General features: G+C 35.0%; 1 protein-coding gene across 4 annotated transcripts in view; it reads right to left on the bottom strand.

Annotated features, from left to right (window-relative positions):
- Positions 1-13599, bottom strand: part of LOC148941389 (uncharacterized) — a 124987-nt gene that overhangs the window by 85567 nt on the left and 25821 nt on the right. The window contains exon 1 of one of the 4 annotated variants that reach the window (XM_089104626.1): positions 9414-9523. The exons of 2 other annotated variants lie outside the window; for them this stretch is intronic. The gene's annotated coding sequence lies outside the window, so the exon portion shown is untranslated. Of the gene's footprint in view, positions 1-9322; positions 9524-13599 lie in introns of those variants that run through there. One more of the 4 variants, XM_089104625.1, reaches the window with a different exon arrangement.

Here is a 13599-nt window from a genome sequence, read left to right as displayed (position 1 = left end):
TTTTTTTGCATGAGAAGCACAGTGTCCTTTTTCTTTCCAATTAAATAAAAAAAACAAGCTTTTTAAACTTAAAGTAAAGAGCAACAAGGAAACTTAGAACAAAAAGAAATTATTCCGTATCTGAGGGAAGGGGGTGTCCATCATCGAAGTTGAACTGAATGTTCAAGATGCATTTACTTCATATTTTGCGAATATTGGTAAAAGAACCGCTTAGGCTGTTGGTTCTTCTCCTTCAGGATCCAACTTCAGGTCTTATCTTGTGCCACCTTGTATGGTCAATGTTTTTGGAACCAGCGACGGAGAAAGAAATTGCTAAAATTGTTATGGGATTGAAAAATTCTTCGTCGCCTGGCCCTGATAATACTCCTACTAAAGTAATTAAGTTCATACTTCCTTCCAGTATTTTTCCCTTAACGAAACTTATTAACCTCTCTTTTCAGCATGGTATTTTCCCGAGTAGTCTCAAGCATGATCGAGTCATCATATTATATAAGTGGGGACACGAAATGATCCAGCCGACTATCGGCCAATTTCTTTGTTGTCTGTGTTTAGCAAAATATTTGAGAAGGCGATGCTTTCTCGTCTTAATAATTTTCTTACTTCTAAAGATTTTTTTCACGATTTTCAATTTGGTTTTCGAGCATATCATTTGACTGAGCATGCTTGTGCAGTTTTACTGAATTATCTTCACTCTGCCATAGACTCCCATTTGATTTCTGCTGCTTTGTTTCTGGATGTTTGTAAAGCCTTTGATTCTTTAACCCACAGTGTTCTTCTATATAAACTTCCTCATTTTGGCGTAAGAGGTTGTGCGTTTTATAGGTTCAAGTCTTTCATGTCTTGTAGAATAATTTCTGTTGATCCACTTTTTCGATCACCATCAAATGTTGACCAGGGGGTCCCTCAAGTGTCAGTTTTAGGGCCGGCACTATTTTTAATTTATATCAATGACCTAATTTTTGCAGTTAGAAATAAAAATCCTCTTTATTACTGTCGTCTATGTCATCCAACAGTCTCCCTTACCCATAACTATAGTTTGCATACCTCGGATTCTCTTGTTACTTTTGCCCATGATACCACCCTTATTACTTCTGGGAGAACAGAGGATGAGGTTCGTACAAAGTTAGTGGACCTCTTTGAGAGAGTTCCAATTTGGTTTGATGCTAACTCTCTTGCCTTAAATGTTTCTAAAACTAGCTTTTTAGCTTTTTCTCGTATATCCCAGGCTCGTCGTCAATTATCTGAAATTCATATATCCAAAGGCTTTATTAGTAGACCAAAGTATGGCCATGTCCGTTTCCTAGGTATCCTAGATGAAAATTTATCTTTTAAACACCATTTTGATTTGATTAAAATGAAGGTATGCAGAAACCTCGGTATTCTAAGAAAACTAAAACATATCTTTCCAGGACCAATTCTAAGAATCCTATTTCATAGCTTAATTCATTCTTATGTTTCATTGTTCAGTCATATGGATGTCTACTTTCCCTTTAATTGTTTTTTTTTTATAGATGTTGTGATTCACTGTAGTTTGATAAAGCTTATTTTGTGAACTCTCCTTGTTTTTTTTTTATCCCGTTTTATGAAGCAAATGCCTTACATGTTAAAAGTTCAAATGCGTATGTTTATATATTCAAATATTAATGTTATGTTTGTATTGTTTAAATCTTAAGCGTTTAAATGTTTAATGTTTATTTGATCTTTTCATAATCCCCCTCCTACAGGCCAGGGAGCCTTTGTGGGGATTTGTAGATTGTTATGTAATTATTTTACTGATATATGGAAAATAAATCTATCTATCTATCTCTCCTCAATTCCTCTCTAGGTTTGCTAAAGTTTTAGTGCTTTCTGAAAGCTTCTTATTCCAACTCAACATCCCTTGTATTTCGGTAGTCGTTTTTAAGGAACTGGGACAAAAAGTCAAAGTAGCGTAAAGAGCGAGGGATTAAGGAGAGGGCAGCTTCCCTCATATACAGAACAATTTCTCGGATTTTAATATATTTACTTTCTCATCGTTTTTCAAAAAAATGCCAGGCCTAACCAAGAAAAAATAAGGGCTACCGGTTCCGTAAACATCACTCCCAAACTTGTTGCACAAAACTACTTTATTAAAACATGAATATTCATATTTCAACCAAATTACAATCCACCACTTAAATTCTCAAGCAGATAAACTAAAAAAAAAAGTCTACAAATGTTCCTGATATTGAAAACTAACAAAACGATATTGATTAAAAACAAACTGAAAACAAAAAAAATCCCGGAGAAGTTTAAAATCTAAGATGAGTAGAAAAAGTAATATAATAATTCAACCTTAAAACGAAAGGCAATTGCTACCACTGAATAAATGAATTCCAAAATGAACAGAAAATCAAGCTAAACATATAGAAAACAATCTGAAGCTGAACCCTAAATAAATCCCAAACCGAACAGAAATTACAATGAATAATCAAGTCAAAGTCAAAGCGAAAAAAATTACCACAAACAGCAGCATAGCTACCGCCCCCCTAAACCTTCTAAAGCCCAGAGCGTCATTTGCGCTTTACTGAATAATTCTTTTTAATACAATTTTTCTTTAATAATTTGAAAATTTATAAGACTTCAAGGAATTAATATCATTCTATATTAGAAAATGAGTCTGTTTTCATTATTCCTTTTCACTAATCTCTATTAGTATGATGATATATATATATATATATATATATATATATATATATATATATATATATATATATATATATATATATATATATATATATATATATATATATTTTTTTTTTGATGTTATGACAAATAAAAACCATAATATTCAAAATCATATCGTTTTCGACAAAATGCAAAGGCTACTTAAGCCATTTGGAAGGCCTTAGAAGGAAGGAAGGGGGGGGGGGGTAACAGCACCCGTATTTGTAAACCTTGGTTAGACTTGAGATATTAATTTCTTTTGTTCTGTTGTAGATGTAATGACAAATAAAAACATACTGCTCGAAATAAAAAATCCTTTAGAGAGGGCTCCCTCGTAATCACCCTATCAATGAATTGAGATTAGGCGAAATCTACTCTCTGAAGCGGATAAGCTTCTTAAGTCCTTACGACCCTTATTACATCAATTAAGACGGGGATTGACATAATACACGGAGAATCCACTACAGCTTTATTACATAATAAAACTGTTTTACTGCGTAAAGTTGAACTGAGCAAAGTGTACTAAAACAAGCTTCCGCGATCAACAGTACGGACAATTATTTTGCCAAATTTTTTTTATTCCTTTCGACAAAGCTCCTAGTCTGTAGCCAAATATAACAAGTGATTTTGCAGATTTAAGAGCGACAACGAAAGACACATTTACTAGATGGGGAATGATGCTTGAAAATTTTGGCTTGAAACTACGGCATATATCGTGCCAGAAATATTTGGTAAACCATGGAAACGGTTGGAAGGCGTGGACTATTGAGTCTGGTCTAAACTAGAATGACTTAGTAGAATAGTTGAGTCTATCTTGAAATTTTAAATAGGCAATAATAGTAAAGTACCAATCAACCAAAACATAGATAAATGGAAATAGAAAACTGTCATGGATATAGAGGAGTATAAGGATTTAAAATGCTCTGTTTAAGATAAAAAATGTTTAGGATAAAGACTTTTAGCGAGACGTATTGTTTCAATACGTGTTGTCTTTTCCTCTTTTTTACATGTAAATTTTACAAAAAAGGATGTCTGTTCAAAAGCTAATGTGATCTGTATAATATAACCCGTTCGGAAGTCAAAGTGATAGTCTCAATTCTCAAGGGGAAATCTAAGAACACCAAAGTTGCCATGCACAGCTTCTTCTGTCCCACGAAACACAAAAACAAAGTTGGAGTTATCCTTAACACTCGCCATAGTATCAGAGGCCAAAGTTAAGACCATATGCCTTATACGTGTTAATTTTTTTTTATCAGGATCCAGCCACTTCCTATGAAAAAAGTTGTCATAGAAACCAGTAGAAGAGGCTCATCCAATAGGAAATTGAAAGCTCTAGAGCCCTAGAGCCTAAAGTCGAGGTGAATGAAGGACGAATATCCTTCCTCCTCTGCCCTTTTTCTACCCACCCCCCTCGTAACCCCACAAAACACTCATTTTATGGTACTGATTACTCATTTTGAGTAATGTAACTCATTTTTTTTCAAAATGGTCGAAAGATCCAATAGATATACTTTTGGGGCTGAAATGATCCATAGGTAACAACCGTAAATAATGTCAATTGGCAATTGTTCTCGCGTAGGTTTTATAATTGAAAAAAAGGGAGGCTTGTTTGTTGTTGGATGCGCTATTGGTTCAAAACTTTCAGACATCGTCTGTGGGTGAAAAGAATCTTGCATTTTGTTGTGGAAGGAGGGCGGTTCATTGGACCCGGAAATGGGTTGAAGTTTTTTTTTTCCTTACTAGTTTGATACAACTGCTAGCGTTTGGGCCTGGAGGAGCCTAATATACAAAAATTGTTACATTAATGCCCCCTCTCCCCAGAAAAGATGAGGCCAAAAAGGGGTCAAAAACTTTTTCCTTTATCAACTCAAAACTTGTAACTTCAAGTTCTTCGTCTAAAGTGACCCCAATGCAGAAGAAAGATAGAAAAAATTGATTCCCCCTAGAACAGGGCCTAAAAAAGGACCAAAACGAGCCACTACAACTTATTTCCTTGGTCCCTTCGCATGGAAGGGGTAGTCGTAGAGACTTTTGAGGGGACTCATTTGATGGGATAATGAGCGTCCTAGTGCCCATTTTAAGGGTTAAAAGTCATTGGAGAACAACCAACCTCCCTCCTGTACCTTTTTCTGCTACTCGGTCCTCAGGATGCTTCCACATACAGAACCAAATTTTTGAAATAGTCGTTTTGTTCATAAACGTCAAAAAGTGTAACAAGTGTGCCCCAAGGATTGACATCGTCTTAACAGCCACAGGGGCAATGGCCCTAAAATATTTAGATTACTCATTGTTAACAGATAGGTTTTAGTGGAAAAAGTAGAAATGTTTCATCTTGGATATCCGATCAGGTAGAAGCTCTTAGACATCGTTCACTAGGCCAATATTCCCAAAGTTTTCTAAGGGTATACTCTAAAAAGAAAAGACACATGAGTCTGACTGAATAAAAAGACACTATGAGCCCTCGCTTTTCAATTTATCTGTACAATCACGGGACTGATCGACTTGAAACTTCTCTACGAGTGTTTGGGGAGGGTTAAAAGGATCTCAAATTTCAACTTGGAGGAGGAGAGAGATGTAAATCGAAAGACACTATGAGCATCCAGGTCATCAAAATAACATATCTCCAATACCTCGGGAACGACTCGGGAGAAGAAGTTGAAACTTTCAAGCACTCGAGTTAATGCTTATCCGCATTATTTCAAAAACAGCTTGGGGGATAATGCTGAACTTTTCAAAGGTATTGAAAGGTCAACCAAACCACAGATTTTTAGTTGGCGGAGAGGCAGAAGTAAAACAAATAAACTATACATACAGGTTATCAAAATGGTATATCTGAAACATCTCAGGAACAACAGGTTAGCTAAAACTTTAGGACTGCTTGAGGGGAGGAGAAAACAGGGCTTCATATTTTATGTTTAGCTTGAGGGTACGTAGGAGCCAAAATGCTTGCGTCCGATCCTCTTAAAAAGTTTTCACATTATTAAAATTTATCCACGGCGAAGTAGGCCTAGTGAGGAAAATCAAAAGAAAGTATATTCACCCGGGCTATCAAAATAATGTATCTTCAACATCCCAGGGACAGCTGGGGAACTTTCAGGGAGTGTTTGGGGAGGGCAAGAGGAATTCAAATTTTATGTAAGGGGAAAGGGATTCGAGTGACAAAATATTTTTCCCCTAGATATTTGTTCGTCCAAAAAAAAAGAACGACAGACATTTTTTTTGTTTTTTTGAAAGCTTTGAACTTGTCTCCGTAAGATTTTGTGCTAAGGGAATGCTTATGTAAAGAATAAACGGTACTGGTGCATTATATGGTCACTTCTAAAAAGTCAAGTTTGGTTAATGCTAATGAAATAAAATAGGATGAGTATATAATAGTTTATAAACAAATTTGGGCTATATATTTGCACATTAGTGGGGGTGGGGGATAAAGCATAGCATATATTAAATACGTAACCTAACCTAACCTAGGTACCCCCCCCCTAAATAAAAAAACAGTTTAAATACCGTAAACGCAATGAAAACCACGCTTTGCACTGCATTTCTCTATAGCGGTCTCTTGCAAATGACCCGTCTGGCAGGTTTTTCATGACTGGTTTCCTTGTACAATGACCATATAACGCACCAGTACCGAATAAACTTTAAACAAAAAATTGTTCGCCCGAAAATGGGCTCAAAACTTGTTCTCCTATCAGCTAGCATTTGTAATATGTCAATTTCAGCCTATGTACTATGTTCAGCCTATATATTTGGAATGTTTTCATCATCCCATACCGAAAGACTAAAAGATTTTGGACTTACAGGAGCGCGTTATACTCCGTCTCTTCAATCAGCTTTAAGATGACATTCGTAGGTTTTTCGCCCAGGTGAACCCCAATGCAGAAAACCTATTTGAAACTAATTTTAGCAACCTCGGATTGTGACGCCCAAAAATTTATTTCAGGTTGTGTTTGTCTCTGATAGGTTTTTAGCTTACCAGGAATATAGACAGTGCCAGGTAGACCTCAATGTAGATATATTTTGAGGATTATTTGTATTTATCCTATATGTGACACCTAAAACTGAACCACAGTTTATATAATTATCACAGTTTAGATAATTATATAAACTGTGAACTGAACCAACAAATTTGGCTGTCTCAGATTGGCTTAGACTTACTATGTGTGCAGATAGAGACGATGAATCTCAATGAAAAGGGAAGATGAAAAAAGCTTTGACGCCAAAATTGGGTTCAAATTTCTTTTGTTTCCGATTGGCTAAAAATTTACTGGGCATGTATACTGAGAAAAAAACACCTCTGATCAGCGGGAAACTTTCAGGGTAAGTAGAGTGGATCAAGGGGACCTTAGCGAGAATAATAAATTCTGGAAGAAAAATATGGTTATATCAATTCTTAGCGCCACAAAAAGTTCGGCTTTTCTACACTCACCTATTTTAAAATTTAAGAGCCAATTAGAATTTCAGAACCAAGGGAACTTTAATTAAGGCAAAAACGTAAAGGCAAATCCAGTTGCATCGATTCGTGACGTCTTTTTTCAGACAACAAAACAGAATTTGTTGTTATAAGTGACCATGACAAGTTTTTGCATATACCACAAAACATAACACAGCCAATAAAATCTTGGGTTAAGATAAGAAAAGAAGGAAAGGAAAAAAAGGAATAAAATTCAGGAATTTTCCAAATTCTTAAAGTCCTTGTTTTTGTTATTTTTTATCCCATGTTGTAATGTCAACTTGGTCTTTCCTGTTTCTCTACTTTTTTGGTGTCTATTTATTGCTGTTATTATAATAATTATTACCAGTTTGATGTTTTTTTTTTGTTTTTTTTTTACTGTAAGTTAGTGTTTATTCTCCTTCATCTTTATTTCATATGTATTGTCTGTTTTAGGGCATTATTTGTGGTTCTTTTATTGCTTTATTATTGTTGTGTATGGCCCACAACAAGCCAAGCATCTTGGCCCGAATAACTTTTTTACGTTTGTAATAGTGTTTTAGCATTAATAAAATGATTAATTGATTGATTGATGAAGATAGGTCTGTGTTCAAGGGTGTCTACAGGATGGATAAGGATTGCTTCAACCCTTATGGAAGACCAAGAATTATTAAGGTTTTAATCTCTCTTGAATAATAATTCCTATCTACCTATAATTTTATAGAATACTGTTATTTAAATAAAATTGCAGAAAAGGAACGGAAATGGCCCCCTGACCTCTATAGATTTTATTGACGGTAGTCCTACTCCTGTCTCTGGTAATTTCTGTATTTTTCAAGTCTGACCTTATTATTCATTTTAATTTCCCTTTATTCTAGGATTCATTTATTCATCTTTAGCAGTATCTGTTACCTTTGTGTTTAATGTGGTTATTCACTTTAATTTTTGTTCGTTTTCGGTTTCATTTAATGAGTAATAAGAAGTTCGTTTTTAAGTTGAATTCTTACATGACTTTATCTTCGTCCGTCTTTCCTTCTCTTTCCTTTTCTTCCTTTTCTTTGAAAAGGAAAAAAGAGAAAAGGGTTTTCTCTTTCCTTTTCTTTGAAAAACTTCCTTTCTGAAAAACATTTTCTAAATCATCAAAAGAAAGAGCTGAAATATCAAATCCTACTGATGTACTCATTATCAATATTTCAGTCAATTCTGACTGAAACTAAAAATTGAAGTCAAATGAAACTTGGGATTTTTTGGGATTGGAGCGGGCGATGGGGGGTGTCAACATGAAATTCGAGCTTACCGACAGTTTCACCATAAAACTAGTGGAACTCATCTGACCAAAATATGTTATACGAAACAAGACGTAAAAATTGCTAGAATGTTTTTAGGCACCTATTGCATAAATGGGGAGCATATTATTAGCACCAATTGTGTAAACTGCCGATTTGGGCCTTTTTCTTCTTCGAGAAACTTCTCCCATCAACGTTATTTTTTAAACAAAATTAGCTGCTATATTTCATTTACCTATCAATTCAATTTCTGATCTGTTCATATTGAGCGTCCTGTAAAAATACTTGGGGAACTAACTTTTTACATTTATAACACTTTTTGAGTTTCTAATTTGGACTCACCGGGATTTTCTCGTGCAGAAACTGACAGTTTAAGTTAATAGTAGAGATCAATGAAGCACAATTAGACCAGCTAGAATTAAAAAAAAAAAACAATCCTAACAGAATCGTCTCAATCTATAAGGATTCAAAGATAATTATTTGAATTTACAAATTTGTTGAAATACCTTTGACTGTACTTCCTTATATCCTAATAATCCGTACCACATATTCAGCGCAATAATTTAATTTTACCCTACGGGCCTCCTAATCCTCGCCAGCTACTTACGCAATGGTGTCTTTTGGCCTCAGCCCTTAAAATCACACAAGTTTTACAATTTACCCCATAAGTTTCTATTTCTTTTACATAGCCTAGTTCACTCCCTCCATTTTACAAATTTTCAAGTTATAGAGATCCCGGATTGTTGCCATACTACCGATTAAAAATTTTTGTAACCTCAGACCTCAATTGACACTCCGAGTTCTTCAACAGTAAAAATTGATGAAAGAAATTTTGATGAAATGATTAACCATTTTTTTTTTTTTTAAGTTAGTCCATTGTATGCTATTCGTCTTCAAAAAGAGAAAAACAATGGTTATTTACCTTTGTCGTTGATGAAACTGTAATCAATCATGTTACACAATCTTACAAACAACGTCATCAAGAAGAAAACTTCTGTTTTAATTTTTCCTACCTTAGTCTAAGGTATTTAAGGACATGGAAATACATAGAATCCTAGAAGCACACACACACAGCACTCCTCGAAAAATTAGTTGGTTCCTATATGGATTCGATCCAAACTAGAAACGGAGAGAAACTTGGTGGTCTAAATTTACGAATGAAGGTTTGAAGAATTTTAGGGAAACACATTGGAAAACTTGCGGCGAAGTGCTCCAATAGATTTAATTCATTGGAAAAATATTAGCATCTGACAAAATTATGAATATATCCACTGTGGAGTTTTATTCGATCAAGATTCATGATTTGTCATATAACACAAAAAATAGATAAAGGAATTTTATCCAAATATAGCCAACTACAACAGGAGCGTAATTTTCTATGGGGAAGGAGGGGGGACTCCCCCCCAGATCCCTGTTTGCCCTCCAGCTGAAATTTGGTTTTTTCCAAAATCTTGTCAAAACTAAGATAAACCTGCATAATTCAAGCATCAACAGAAACAGATCAGTTTTTTTAGTACATGTTTACCTTTATAGTACTTTGAAGTACCTTTATAGTTATTTTATAGTACTAAATAGTAGGCTACATATATGGTACCAAACGGCTTATTTTTAGTTTTTATTGTCATTTTCGCTTGATTTTGGAAAATTGGCTCCAAATTTGACCCCCCCCCCCCCCCAGGATTTTAACAGGATTACGCCACTGGACTACAAGGAGCCACGCTCAGAAATAAGACTACCTTTTAGTGCCGTAAGGAAGTTTTCAGGATGCGGTTTGTATATATACAAGGCCGTACCCAGAGGGGGGTCAGGGGGTTTTGACCCCCCCCCCGAAATGTTTGTTTGTCTCGTAAAAACGTAACAAAAATGTAAATAAACAAATTTTGCATGTGTTTTTTTAGTTTTTTTTTTGTTGCAAAAACCCCCCGAAAAAAATCTTTGAGCAAAACCCCCTCCGAAAAAAATCCTGGGTACGGCCTTGTATAAATAGATATACAAACATATGGGTATCAGCATTCGGAAACCTATTCGGAAATATTGTTCACGGAGTGGCAATTCCCTGTTTGCCTAGCGAGCCAAAGGAATTGTCTTGTTAAAGAAGTTACTTGACTAGTTTTTCTCTTATGAGCGCGTCACAAATTCTCGAGTGTTTATTATATAACCGATAAGTACCCAAAATCCTTTTGAATAAATTTTACAGTTCCTGACTTGTGTAGTTTAAATTATTTTTCAGCACAAATAAAAAGTGTATGCACAGAAACTTGTGAAAATAAATAGCAAAAATCATGATCTTTTGGGCCTAAACCCAAACCCTTGATCATCTTCATTCTTCTTTTCTTGCGTGCCTGTAACCCAGCTGAGGTTTTTTCAATGTACACAATACAGATTATAAAAATAAATCAATATGAAGCCAACAAAATTTCTGAGAAAGAATATTTACGGCTTCTTTTCCATTTAAGCCACTTTATACTCATTTCCTCATCAAAGAACCCAGAACACTAAAAGCGTCAAAAGTCTGTATCACTTTCTTGGCTACGGTGTTACAAGATTTTCACTTTTGAACTTATAAGTGTTCGTTTTTGTTTTTTTACCTGTTGGAGTGTTTCGGTGTAATTATGTTGGGTTTAGCTTCGTCCTGTTTGGTCTTGCTATTTTTGACATCACACATGGAAACTGCAGTAATAACGCGGTCTTCGCACTGAGTTGCAAAATACCTCCAATCTTAATGGCATTTATCACATTGTATGTGATAAATAATAAAAAAATTCCGAATATCGTTTTCGATATCGATATTTATGTTTCTAGATTTGATATCGATATTCGGTCCGATATGTAGATATCGAGTATCGTCCAACATTACATACAATAAGAACCTCATTTAACTTTGATATAAGTGAATTTTTCCAAGATTCCTCGAATATGATATGCGGAACATAAAATTATATAAAGTACATTACATAAGCATAGAAGTATTTTTTTTTTCAAAAGTGTGTCACGCTGAACCCAAAAATTAAAAGAAGAAATTGGCCTGGGGTCGCTGCCACAGCCTGAGCTGTTTCTAGGCTAAATTTGTATTTAGTGTCAAGGTTAGCACCCCTTTTCGTAGGATCCTTCCAAGTTTATAAGCAGGGGTGTAGTGTAGGTATGAAGAAGTTTAAAGCCTCATTCAAGGCCCTAATTTTGGCTGTAAATTCGTTTCTGAAGGTTTTGATCACCTAGAGCAACGGTAATCTTAGTACATGATTTTTTATTTTTTTTGCCGAATCAGTGACAATAACATTCTGGTAACGTTCCTGTTGGGAGGGTCCACAGAAGGAAGCATCTTAGAGAAATAAAAGTAGTGTCATTAGATATCATTTTTTTGTACTCGTTTTCAATATAACAGTCGTTACGGTGACAATGCATCCCACCCCCCAGACGGTTCCATATGTAGTCCTAAATAATATATCCCTTTGCTTATAACCACCCCGTGATGCGTCGTGTTTTTTTTTTGTTAAAACTTTTTTGCTAAATTCTTGACTAGTGAAAACAACCCTAAGTGATTTTAATGGGATCTCTAGATAAAATATTATTTTTAAATGTGGATAACAATAGACAAAAATATCCATATTTTATCCAAAAATGGCCATATTTTAGAAAGTAAGAAATTTGCTGTTTTAGGATTTTCGGTACTTATGTATTATCTCGACCACACTCAAGAAGTGAAATTAGGTTAACCCATTGTAGAGAAATTTATATAGTAAGTTCATCCTGAAAAATGTTTGTCTACTCTAGTCTTGACGTGTATAAAAGCTCCTCTCAGTGTAAACGAGCAAGTGTTTATTTCTCAGTAGCTCGAGCAACTTTGAATAATGATGCGAATTTGTATTATTCATGATTGCGAAAGCAGAAAAATAGGGTATAAGCCGGCGAAGTGGTTTGCTCGCTAATATCCCATCTCACAGGTATGACTTAACTGAGTGGCCTTATCCAGGATTTCTAAAAGGGGGATTGGGATTAAATTTTAATAAACACGAAAATTTTTAGTGATAAGATTTATTCTTCATTAGATACACATACAATATTACATGTTATTATTCCCCCAAAGGCTCATCGGCCTGTATAAAGGGGGGAGACACATGAGTTGCTTACTCAGAGATGAAAGACAAAAGAAAATTTAAAATGATCACTTACTCACATGCGAAGGAGAAGAAAAGAAAATATACATAAAATTAAAACTATAGAAAAATTGAATAAATAAACTAAATCAATTAATTAGATTAAATAGAAAAAAAAAAAGAATAATAAAATAAAATAAAAACATAAATAAAAATAACTTCTACGAAGCCAAAGAACTTTTAACAGTTCTTTTTAAACAAACCGAATGAATGGTACCCTGGAGCTGATTCAGTCAATTTATTCCAAACAATATGACACGCCATTAGAGAATTAAAATCTGACCTCATGCAAGGAGTAAATGGAACTTGAACATGATTTGTCATATTACAGGGTTCGGACAGGTCGGTTCGTTTCAAATTATAGGCTCTGTCCTATTTTTATAGGATTTCCCAGGCCAAAATATAGGCCAAATATAGGATTCGGAAGTCCTCGGAATCAGATCTATGGTAGATGGCGTGGGATGCCTGGTCACATAAACTGGTCATTTCCCGAGTTTTTGCATTCATTTATTTTTTTTTTAATTTCAAATACAAACTGTACAAATAGTAGAAAACAGTAAAAAATCAGATACACATAGTGTGCCAACGATTGACTGATAAAGGTAAAATATTTGGAATCACTCTTACTGCTTCTTGGGCATCAATTTCGATATGAGGTCAGTTTTTCTCTTTGCAAGAGGCTGCTTCATTCTTGCAGATTCCACCATCTGCTCCCCATCACTTGTCTTGGGCTTCAGAGCTCCTTTGAGCAGAGAAACAGTTAGGGCAATGTCTATGGAACTCTTGGACTCGGCAGCATTCTTCCTTCTATCGGTCGCATCCTGAAGTAGAGCATCTACAACGGTTCTCTTTTCTTACTCTGATTCTCTTAAGTTTTTTTTCCTTTTGCTTTCAAGGTCTTCGATTTCTTTATTTTTTTCGTGAACTCCCTGCAAGTTCCGCTTGCCTTTCTCGTCGAAAGCTGCTTTCTCCTTCTCGGATAGCTCTTCTTTTTTCTTTTCATCCAGATATTATTGATACCAAAACAGTGCGGAACGTGCAAGGT

Source organism: Artemia sp. Qi Xiang Cuo, chromosome 18, assembly GCF_049724085.1.
Source record: "Artemia sp. Qi Xiang Cuo chromosome 18, ASM4972408v1, whole genome shotgun sequence".
In the NCBI taxonomy this organism is placed as follows: Eukaryota; Metazoa; Arthropoda; class Branchiopoda; order Anostraca; family Artemiidae; genus Artemia; species Artemia sp. Qi Xiang Cuo.
The sequence above is the reverse complement of the archived record's forward strand: the minus strand, read 5'-3'. Positions and strand labels throughout refer to the sequence as shown.